General features: G+C 48.7%; 1 protein-coding gene across 1 annotated transcript in view; it reads right to left on the reverse strand.

Annotated features, from left to right (window-relative positions):
* Positions 1 to 9,095, reverse strand: part of ARMC9 (armadillo repeat containing 9) — a gene marked incomplete in the record, with an annotated part of 177,786 nt that extends 168,691 nt beyond the window's left edge. The window contains 1 exon segment of the mRNA XM_077487677.1: positions 8,799 to 9,095.
* Positions 9,096 to 11,499: the final 2,404 nt, after the last annotated feature.

The raw sequence follows: 11,499 nt of genomic DNA on the forward strand, positions 1-11,499 counted from the left end.
TTTGGCAAGAACGGTCCTTCATGAATACATGCTGATTACTGCTAATGATACACTTTTCAATACTAAAATCTTGTATATAGTCCCTTATCATCCCCTCCAAGAGCTTGCATACTATGTCTGTTAGGCTAACTGGTCTGTAATTCCTAAGGATGGTTAGCACTTTTGCCTAGAAGCAAAAGGGTCACTGGTACGAATCCCAACCATGAAACTACTTGCATGGAGTTCTCCCTGTGCGGATTTTCTCCAGGTAGTTTGGTTTCCTCCCAAACTCCAAAGACATGCTAGTAGGTTAATTGGATCCTCTCCAAATTGGCCCTAGCATGTGTATGTATGAATTAGGGATGCACCGAAATTTTGGCCGCCGAAACATATCGGCTGAAAATCCCCTTTTCGGCAATTTGCCGAAAGAGAAAAACTGCCGATAATGGAGCGTGGCCTGGGTGGGGCTCCGCCCCCCGCCCCTGGTGCCGCCCATCATGGGGGTGTCCTATAGCGCAGGAGAGCCACCTCCACCACCTGTTTGATCACAACACCGCGCGCCGTCACCCACAGCCCCTCCCCCTTGTCCAGACACTTTGATAGACAGATCACCCACAGGATTGGACGGATGATCTGTCTATCAAAGTGCCCGGACAAGAGGGAGGGGCTGTGTGTGACGGCGCGTGGCCGGGAACACACAGTTATTGAAATTAAAGCTGTGATGTTCCCGGCGCTGGGATCAAACAGGCGGCGGGAGGCGGCTCGCCTCTCTTTTCTTCACAGGCTGGCTGCAATGGGGGACTCTGGCTGCAATGGGGGACTCTGGCTGGCTGCATTGATCTCCTGTACCACGTCCCAATCTCTGACCATCTCCTGTATAAAAATATATATTTTTTTAAATATGTTTCGGTATCGGTGCTGTTTCGGTTTTCGGCCTAGTGCATTTTTCATTTTCGGTATCGGTTTCGGCACCAAAAAACCATTCGGTGCACCCCTAGTATGAATGCGAGTTAGGACCTTAGATTGTAAGCTCCTTGAGGGTAGAGACTGATGTAAATGTACAATGTATATTTAAAGTGCTGCGTAAATTGATGGTGCTGTATGAGTGCCCGAAATAAATTCTATAGGGGTCCCAACTGCCTTATAAAATTCCAGAATGGGGCCCCTGGGTGAAAACTAGAGCTCTCTGTGAATATTGGTTACATCTCCTACTCAGTATATTGAGCCTGGCCTACACTACGAGGTTAAATTATGTTTGATCAAGGCCCTTGCCTATACATGCATGTCTGTTTTCTCGGTTTCCTTTCTCACCCCTATTCTCCTCATCCTGCCATCATCTAGTTGCCCCCCCCCCCCCTTTCCTTTTTGTCTCCCTTTCTGTTCTCTTCTCTGGTTCTCCTCCTTCCACACAGATTTTGGGAATTTACTAAAAGGTGCTTGCTACTATAATCTAGACTGTGCTTAAAGCCTTCATTGGTGACCCGTTTCCAAGATTTCACTAAAGCCTCGTATACACGATGAGATTATCGGATAAATGATAGTCCATTTTTCTTTTGCATCCTAGTCTCCATATCGAAAGACAAATAGGTTACTAAAGTACAACATTTTTTCATACAACAGAATAAAAATTCGGAAGTGATATAGTGTATTTGCATTGTATTTTTGGATGAAAATGGTACTAACCACTTACCTACAGGGCACTTACAACCCCTTCCCGTCCAGGCCATTTTCCAGCTTTCAGCACTGTCATGCTACACTGTACCAAACAATATTTTTAAGCATATTCTTCACACAAATAGAGTTTTCTTTTGGTCGTATCTAATCAGATTATCATATGATCGCTCCAAAAGTGGTATTTTTTTGTACAATATCCTGATTGCGTGTAGTAGGCTTAAAAGGAGAAGTACAGCCAACCCGTTTTCAGCAGACAGTGGGTTGAAGTTTGATGTCTGCTGATGTCAGAGTGGAGTTGGGATCCATCCAAATGCCTGGAACATCACCTGGCTCAGCCTCTTAGCGAGCCGTTAAGAGCCTGAGCTGTCCGCTCCCACCCCTCCACAGATTAGCGCTCCAGTGAGTGGGGGGGGGGAGAGTAGAGAGCGGTGACTGCCAGTTACCAGCTCACTGAGCCATCGGCGGTGTTAGAGGCGCCGGGGGGAAGCAGATGCATCATTGAGACAATACTGCATCCACCTAGGTAAGTACGATTGCGAAAAAAAAAAAAACCCACACATCTCTTTTGTATTATTTCTCTTGAAAAAGTATCTCTGTACCCTTCCTATGCATATACACTATTTTACCAAAAGTATTGGGACACCTACCTTTACACGCACATGAACTTTAAGGCCATCCCAGTCTTAGTCCATAGGGTTCATATATTGAGTTAGTTGGCCCACCCTTTGCAGCTAGGTTTAGGAGTGTGTCTATGGGGATGTTTGACCATTCTTCCTGAGGTGCATTTGTGAGCACAGGCACTGATGTGGACGAGAAGGTCCATGTGCGTGTAAAGGTAGGTGTCCCAATACTTTTGCCAATATAGAGGTTTTGCCTAGGGTGTCAAAAATATTTGCACCAGCCCTGGCAGAAAGACATACAGGGGGTTATTTACGAAAGGCAAATCCACTTTGCACTATAAGTGCAAAGTACACTTGAAAGTGAACTTGGAAGTAAAGTCGCTGTAGATCCGAGGGGGACATGCAAGGAAAATAAAAAACAGCATTTTAGCTTGCAGATGATTGGATGATAAAATCAGCAGAGCTTCCCCTCATTTCAGATCTGCCCTTTGATTTAGAGTGACTGCACTTCCAAGTGCACTTGCCTTTCGTAAATAACCCCCACAATGTCTCTTCTGCAATAAAATAAACCTACCTGCCTACTCATAGTCTTCTATAGAATGTACACCGGAGTCATGCATGCCTGTGAGTCGAGATGAATGAACTTTTGTGTATGTGCAGGAATGACATCATCCTGCGACAGCCAATCAAGATGGCCAAAGACTGTCACCCAGATAAGCCAGGGAGAAGGTGCTGGTGTCAGACGGTTGAAGCAGAGGTATGTAATGCAGACTTCAGTTACAAGTTCGCTACAAGCTTTGAAAACAGCAAATAAAAACGAATTGGTTGCCATGCACAGCCACTCCAGTTTTGGTAAATAACCCTGATAGTATTTGTTGCTAGTTCCTCGGAATACACCTAATTACAGATCTATTTGTTACATGGAAGATTGCTTGTTGTCGTGAAGGATCAGTAGACATGGTAAACACACAAAAGTAAGCAGATTTCAGCTTTTATTTGTTGCTTGTAATTAGGCCACTTATAAGTTCTGATTGGTTACCATACTTAACTCTAATCCTTTAACCTCTTAATAAAAGCCTGCGCTGTAGCCGTCATTCCGCTATAGCGTGGGTGGAAAGTGATTAAAAGAGAAGCATGGGGTTTTTCTTTTTTGATAACCACACTTAGCTTCGGCGGATGGAGCATCAGACCGATACTGCAGCTGCCCCCAGCATCTCTGCACTGAGAACCGAGCCACCGAACATCACCAATGGCTTGGTTCTCACTCCTCCCCAAGCAGAGAGCTGCTGACTGCCAGTCAGCACCGCTCCTGCTCTGCTCCTGAGTGTTCATTGGAGTGCTGAGCTGCGGAGAAGCAGCTGTCTCAGTGGCTCGCTGAGAGGCTGAGACTGCCATCAGTCCAGGCAGCCCAGACTGAGGATGACGTGCTGCCTGGACGGATAGCAATGATGTCAATGGAGAGCGGACTTCAGACTGTTTGCTGAAAATGGGTGACATGAGTGCAAAATGAATTTCACTCTTGTGAGCCAGAGGAGAAGCCCAGCCAAATGAGCTCAGGCTGGACTTTTCCTTTAAACCATGCTCAATTAGTACTAAATGGCCCAAAGTGTGCTGAGAAAATATCCCCCACACCATTACACCACCAGCCTGAATGATTGCTACAATGATTGATAAGGCAGGATGGATCCATGCTTTTATGTGGTCTACACCAAATTCTGACCCTACCATCTGAAATCGAGACTCATCAGACCAGGCAAAGTTTTTACAATCTTCTATTGTCCAATTTTGGTGAACGTGTGTGAATTGTAGCCTCAGTTTCCTGTTCTTAGCTGACAGGAGTGGCAGTGTGGTTTTCTACTGCTGTAGCCAGGGCCACCATAAGGGGGCTACAGGCATTACACCTGTAAGGGGGCCCGAATATTCCCAGGGGCCCAGCCACCCCCTGTTCTCAGCTCGCAGCTGAGAGGAGAGAAAACACTTTCATTTCCCAGTTCCTCCCCAGCTCTCATGTCGCGGCTGGAGAGAGGAGAGAAAATGGTCACATGATAATCGAACCCACCAGCAGACTTGCAGTTCGTCCAGCTGTCATTCAGCCGGGCCCCCTCCTCCTATCACGTGTAGCCGGGGCGATCTCTCCTCCCCCTGATCCTCGGTGGAGTCCATCCCCAGCCTGCCAGTGACCGTCTCAGCCATGATGGTGAGCGGCGGAGGGGAGGGCGGGGGAATGGATTGGCGCCTGTGCAGGGCATAGTGCTGGCTGTGGGGCCCGGGGAGCTCTGCAAGGAGGGTAACAGTGTGTGTTTTGTTCTCTCTTTGTAGCAGGAAGGCCTGGATGATTGACCCAACATCCTTTCAGAGGAGGATAGAGCGGTGAAGTGGCCACATACCCTTCTCATGTCTGTGTGACACCTCTCAGGGAATGGATTTGCCAATGTATGGCAGACATCATAGGCAGAGCCAATATACAGATGTGCAGCTCATAGATACTCCCCATGGCATACACTACTTCCCATCCACTCATCCCCCTGGCATGGTCTGTGTCTTATTCACTGACCCCCCCGTCATAGACTGCCCCCTATTCACTGACCCACCCCCCCGTCATAGACTGCCCCCTATTCACTGACCCCCCCCCCGTCATAGACTGCCCCCTATTCACTGACCCCCCCCCCCCCCCCATCATAGACTGCCCCCTATTCACTGACCCCCCCCCCCATCATAGACTGCCCCCTATTCACTGACCCCCCCCCCCCCGTCATAGACTGCCCCCTATTCACTGACCCCCCCCGTCATAGACTGCCCCCTATTCACTGACCCCCCCCCCGTCATAGACTGCCCCCTATTCACTGACCCCCCCCCCGTCATAGACTGCCCCCTATTCACTGACCCCCCCGTCATAGACTGCCCCCTATCATAGACTGCCCCCTATCATAGACTGCCCCCTATCATAGACTGCCCCCTATCATAGACTGCCCCCTATTCACTGACCCCCCCCATCAGACTGCCCCCTATTCACTGACCCACCCCCGTCATAGACTGCCCCCTATTCACTGACCCCCCCCCCGTCATAGACTGCCCCCTATTCACTGACCCCCCCCCGTCATAGACTGCCCCTATTCACTGACCCCCCCCGTCATAGACTGCCCCCTATTCACTGACCCCCCCGTCATAGACTGCCCCCTATTCACTGACCCCCCCGTCATAGACTGCCCCTATTCACTGACCCCCCCCCGTCATAGACTGCCCCCTATTCACTGACCCCCCCGTCATAGACAGCCCCCTATTCACTGACCCCCCCCCCCCGTCATAGACTGCCCCCTATTCACTGACCCCCCCCCCCCCCGTCATAGACTGCCCCCTATTCACTGACCCCCCCCGTCATAGACTGCCCCCTATTCACTGACCCCCCGTCATAGACTGCCCCCTATTCACTGACCCCCCGTCATAGACTGCCCCCTATTCACTGACCCCCCGTCATAGACTGCCCCCTATTCACTGACCCCCCGTCATAGACTGCCCCCTATTCACTGACCCCCCGTCATAGACTGCCCCCTATTCACTGACCCCCCCCCCTGTCATAGACTGCCCCCTATTCACTGACCCCCCCCCTGTCATAGACTGCCCCCTATTCACTGACCCCCCCGTCATAGACTGCCCCCTATTCACTGACCCCCCCCCCCCCGTCATAGACTGCCCCCTATTCACTGACCCCCCGTCATAGACTGCCCCCTATTCACTGACCCCCCGTCATAGACTGCCCCCTATTCACTGACCCCCCCCGTCATAGACTGCCCCCTATTCACTGACCCCCCCCCCCGTCATACACTGCCCCCTATTCACTGACCCCCCCCGTCATACACTGCCCCCTATTCACTGACCCCCCCCGTCATAGACTACCCCCTATTCACTGACCCCCCCCCCCGTCATAGACTGCCCCCTATTCACTGACCCCCCCGTCATAGACTGCCCCCTATTCACTGACCCCCCCGTCATAGACTGCCCCCTATTCACTGACCCCCCCCCCCCGTCATAGACTGCCCCCTATTCACTGACCCCCCCCCCCGTCATAGACTGCCCCCTATTCACTGACCCCCCCCCCCGTCATAAACTGCCCCCTATTCACTGACCCCCCGTCATAGACTGCCCCCTATTCACTGACCCCCCCCGTCATACACTGCCCCCTATTCACTGACCCCCCCCGTCATAGACTACCCCCTATTCACTGACCCCCCCCCGTCATAGACTACCCCCTATTCACTGACCCCCCCCCCCCCGTCATAGACTGCCCCCTATTCACTGACCCCCCCCCCGGTCATAGACTGCCCCCTATTCACTGACCCCCCCGTCATAGACTTCCCCCTATTCACTGACCCCCCCCTTCATAGACTGCCCTCTATTCACTGACCTCCCCCGTCATAGACTGCTCCCTATTCACTGACCTCCCCCGTCATAGACTGCCCCCTATTCACTGACCCCCTGTCATAGACTGCCCCCTATTCACTGACCCCCTGTCATAGACTGCCAGGGGTGCCATCAGGGGTGTACAGGCAGCACCCACTCCCCCGGTTCTCAACTTGCTGCAGGAAAGTGAAGAGGTGGTGAGATAACACTGACTTTTTTGCCCCCACCCCAGTTTTCTGCTCATGGGGGCCCATGCCTTGTGGCTTCACTGCCCGTTTCCTGCTGCGCTTTGTGAGGAGAAAGAGCAGCGGAATAGGAAGAGGCAGATTAGGAAGACTACCTAGCAACAGCGGTTACAGGTAAGTGAAAAAAAAAATAAAAAATTTGGGTGGCCCTCCACTTTAATAAAAAAAAGTAAGAGTTTACATTTATCCGATTCTGAATCCAGAAAACTGAATCATTTAACTACATTAATTTATCTTTATAAACTTTTGTGTAAGTAATAATTTAATTACCAGGTTCTTCCCCCACCCCCACACACAACCATAGATTAGTGTCTTCTTGCAAAGTAGTCATTTTTTCTTGTTTAGATTTCCTACTCCCCTCAAAAAAATGGTGAGACCAACATCTAGCATATGGAGGCATTTTCACATTACTAAGTTCTTCTGAAAAGAAAAATATGTGATTTGCAAATATTGTCAGATGAAATATGCATTTCCCAATGCTACCAGGATAACAAAACACATTCTCGTATATAACAAGTGTCCTGTAGATATTAAAAAAATCCTTCACGGATTGAAGTGAAGAGGACAATAACGTTGACAATGCACATAGTTTTTCTCAACGTTCTCGTAACAGAATGACTTTCAATCTTAAAAAGACAAAAAAGTGCTAATGTAGCAATTTTTTCCCCAAAATTTTCCATCCTCCCCCCCCCCCCCAAAAAAAAAAAAACAGGGTTTTTTTTTCCGAGCTTCAAAATTTCTGTAAATTTTACATCTATAGTAGCGAGCGGTTATTTGAGTTACTGTTGGCTTTCTATCATCTTGAATCAGTCTGCCCATTTTCCTCTGACATAAACAAGGCATTTTTATCCACACAACTACCACTCACTGGATATTTTCTCCTTTTTTCAGACCACTCTCTGTAAACCACAGAGATGATTGTGGGTGAAAATCCCAGTAGGTCAGCAGTTTATAAAATATTCAGACTGGCCTGTCTGGCACCAATAACCATGCCACGTTCAAAGCCACTTAAATCCCCTTTCTTATGCTGTTTATACTTCAGCAAGTCGTCTTCACCACATCTAGATGCCTGAATGCATTGAGTTGCTGCCATGCGATTGGCTGACTAGAAATTTGTGTTACTAAGCAATAGAACAGGTGTACCTAATAATGTGGCTGGTGAGTGTAACTGTAAGTGCCGGTTCACACTGAGGCAGCACGACTTGCAGCGCGACTGCCTCAGGCGACCTGGACGCGACCACTGCGGCGACTTTCAAAACGACTTCTCTATAGAAGTCAATGCAAGTCACCTCAAGTCACTCCCAAAGTCGTACAGGAACCTTTTTCTAAGTTGGAGCGACTTGTGTCGCTCCGATTAGGATGGTTCCATTGTACAGAACGGGACGCGACTTTTTAGGCGGCTAAGTCACCTGACAAGTCATCCCAGTGTGAACCGACCCTAAAGAGCTGCATAAATTGATGACGCTATATAAGTAGCTGGGGTATTGCACTGCCAAATAGCACATAATTGTTCACCATTAGGACTATGCGCACACATGTTCTAGTGTTTTACAATGTGAAGAGCCCTAAAACCTTTCATTCAATGGAGATTTACTAAAACTGGAGCACACAGAATCTGGTGCATAGTAACCAATCAGCTTCTAACTTTAGCTTGTTAAATTAAGTTTGAACAATACAACCTGGAAGCCGATTGGTTACTATGTACAGCAGTTCAGGTAAACCTCCCCTAATGTGTATGGAAAAGTCCCTGGCCTTCCAGAACTGTCAGTAAATCCTAGGAGGGGGACACTCTCTGTAGTCCGGAGATGCCCATTACAACAAGAAGCTTACCGTGATTTACGCAATGACAACTAATATCTCCCCCCCGGTAGTTTGTAGTCACCTTCTGCTAGAGAGAAATTCCAGACAGGCCTCGAGCATCCGCCTCAGCCACAACAGACGGTTACAATGTAACCAGGGTAACACTCCACTTCCGGGCGCTTCATCCAATCACACAGAGCCTGATGAGAGCTGCTGCTGGCGCGAACTCAGAGAACTCAGCGTTGTGACTGGCCGCAGACTCAGAAGGAACACATACAGCTCCACACATGCCGTGTCCTTCTTTTCTGTACAGCCGACATAAAGTCACTCTGTGAAAGCAAACTGCTAAAAGAATAAAGTTCTGTTAAACTCTATGGGTCGTTATGGCGACCGTCACAGCCGGAAGTGTGGGCGTGTCCTTGTGGCTGCTGGGAACGTTGTAGAAGTTGGGTTCAGAGGTTGCAGTGCTGGCAAATATCATATGGGGCTGAATGGAAGCTTTGTTTTATTAATACGTCTCAGCTGACAACACTCTGTTAAACAAAGTTTTATACTTACCTTATGGTGTGTTAAAGCAAAACAACTTTTTTTTTTTTTTTTTTACACTTAATCTATTGCCCAACTTGCTTTGGCAGCAGCACTCACCTTCCACCCAGAGATGTCACCTGCAGACTCACAGTCCTGGCTGCCACCCTATTTTAGAGCGCAGGGGCAACTCATCAGGCGACTTAGCCACCCTGACAAGCTGAATGATAGCTGAATGAGTGATCACATGTGAGCGGCTGCAATTAGTTCTCCACTTGCTGACAGTCTCACATATGTGCAAGTACGTGATCCAGCACTTCTGAATATTATAATACAGGATTTATATAGCGCCAGCAGTTTGTGCAGCGCTTTACAACATGGGGGCAAACAGTACACTTACAATACAAATCAATGCAGGAGGGATCAGAGGGCCCTGCTCATTAGAGCTTACAATCTAGAAGGGAGGGTAGAGGGTGCACTGTGATTAGTCACTGCACAAGCTGATCAATGGATGTCGGCCAATGGATGACCACCAGTGTTCCATCAGATCAGCTAACGGAAGTGACGTTCCGTCAGTTGACACACCGAAAATATTTACTGCACATGCATTCCACCGCTAGCGTATGCGCATTGCAGCATCAAACAATCTGTCAGGTGCTGAGCAGTGCGGGGTGTACCAAGATGGCTGTCGCCACCTTCCGAGTGAAAGCTTTTAAAATGAACCATTTGCTGCCCGCTCACCATCCAATGACGGAGGAATGGTGCTGCTATCTTTCTGGGTGGATGTCATATGATGGTGCCCCTGAACGGGCGATCGTGGCCGCTCTGTGTTCCCAGTACACAGTGTGACCCTGATCTCTGTAAAGAGCCCATGACATGGCTCTTTAACCATGTGATCGGCTGTGTCCAGGGCCAGTGCTGCCCCTAGGCAGCCGTCTAGGGCGCACTACTACCTAGGGCGCCCAGCCACTGGTATTCCTACTCTCGTCTCTCTGCAGCAAGCAACTAAGTCTCAGCATCAGTAGGCAGCCGCCGCTCCATTTGCACATAGTGTCAGAGGTGCAGGGGCGGCAGAGGACTGTGTCTGTGTCCCAACTCCGAAATGAATGGAAGCAAGCAAACATTAATTGATGGGCACTGGTAGGCTGCATTGATAGGTGCTGGTGTGGCTGCATTTAATAGACGCTTCATTAAAAATGTGGGGTATACATGGGAAGGGCAAAGGGGGTGGAGCCAATGGGGGGTGGAAAAATTAGGTTTTGCCTAGGGCAGTGATGGCGAACCTTGGCACCCCAGATGTTTTGGAACTACATTTCCCATGATGCTCAACTACACTGCAGAGTGCATGAGCATCATGGGAAATGTAATTCCAAAACATCTGGGGTGCCAAGGTTCGCCATCACTGGCCTAGGGTGTCAAAAATCCTTGCACCAGCGCTGGTTGTGTCCAATCACAGCCAGTCACATGTAAATGCAGAAGTGCCATTAATCAGCTGTCCTCGCCTCACACTGACAAAGTGTGTGGCGAGGAGTGCCGATCAGTGGTAACTCCTCACAGGGGAGACCAGGGCAGGTAATCAGGGAATTAATTAGTGCTGCTTATCCGTGCCACCTTACATATTAGTGCCATCTCATCAGTGCACATCAGTGAAGGAGAAAAATTACTTATTTACAAAATGTACTGACAGAAACCAAGAAAAACTTTTTTTTTCGCTCTTTTTTTTAGTAAAAAATAAATAACCCAGCAGTGATTAAATACCACCAAAATAAGCTCTATTTGTGTGAAGAAAATTATTAAAAATGTATTTGGGTACAGTGTTGCATGATTGCGCAATTGTCATTCAAAACATGACAGCGCTGAAAGCTGAAAAATGGCCTGGGTAAGAAGAGGGTGAAAGTGCCCAGTATTGAAGTAGTTAAACGTTGAAAACAGTCTCACGGGTTTCAAAATACTGTATATAACCATTAATGCTCACTTTATTGCTATAATGAGTCTGAAATTCAAGACTTGGCTGGGTGTAACAAGATGTCTGCTGCTGCCTTCTGACTGTAGGTGTTCTGACAGGTTAGCAAATCTGCTAGCGGTGGACAGTGGCATGCACAGTAAGTATTTTTGGTAAGTAAGCTGACGGAATGTCACTTCTGTTAGCTGATATGACAGGTTTGCTAATCTGACAAGACACCGGCACCCAGTGATCAGCAAGGAGAAAGACAAAACAGAGCTCGCCCTATGTAAACAAGGCAGAGCTGTCCTGTCAG

This window comes from Lithobates pipiens, unplaced genomic scaffold, assembly GCF_037356315.1.
Source record: "Lithobates pipiens isolate NorthernLeopardFrog02 unplaced genomic scaffold, aLitPip1_a1.2 Scaffold_18, whole genome shotgun sequence".
Taxonomy (NCBI): domain Eukaryota; kingdom Metazoa; phylum Chordata; class Amphibia; order Anura; family Ranidae; genus Lithobates; species Lithobates pipiens.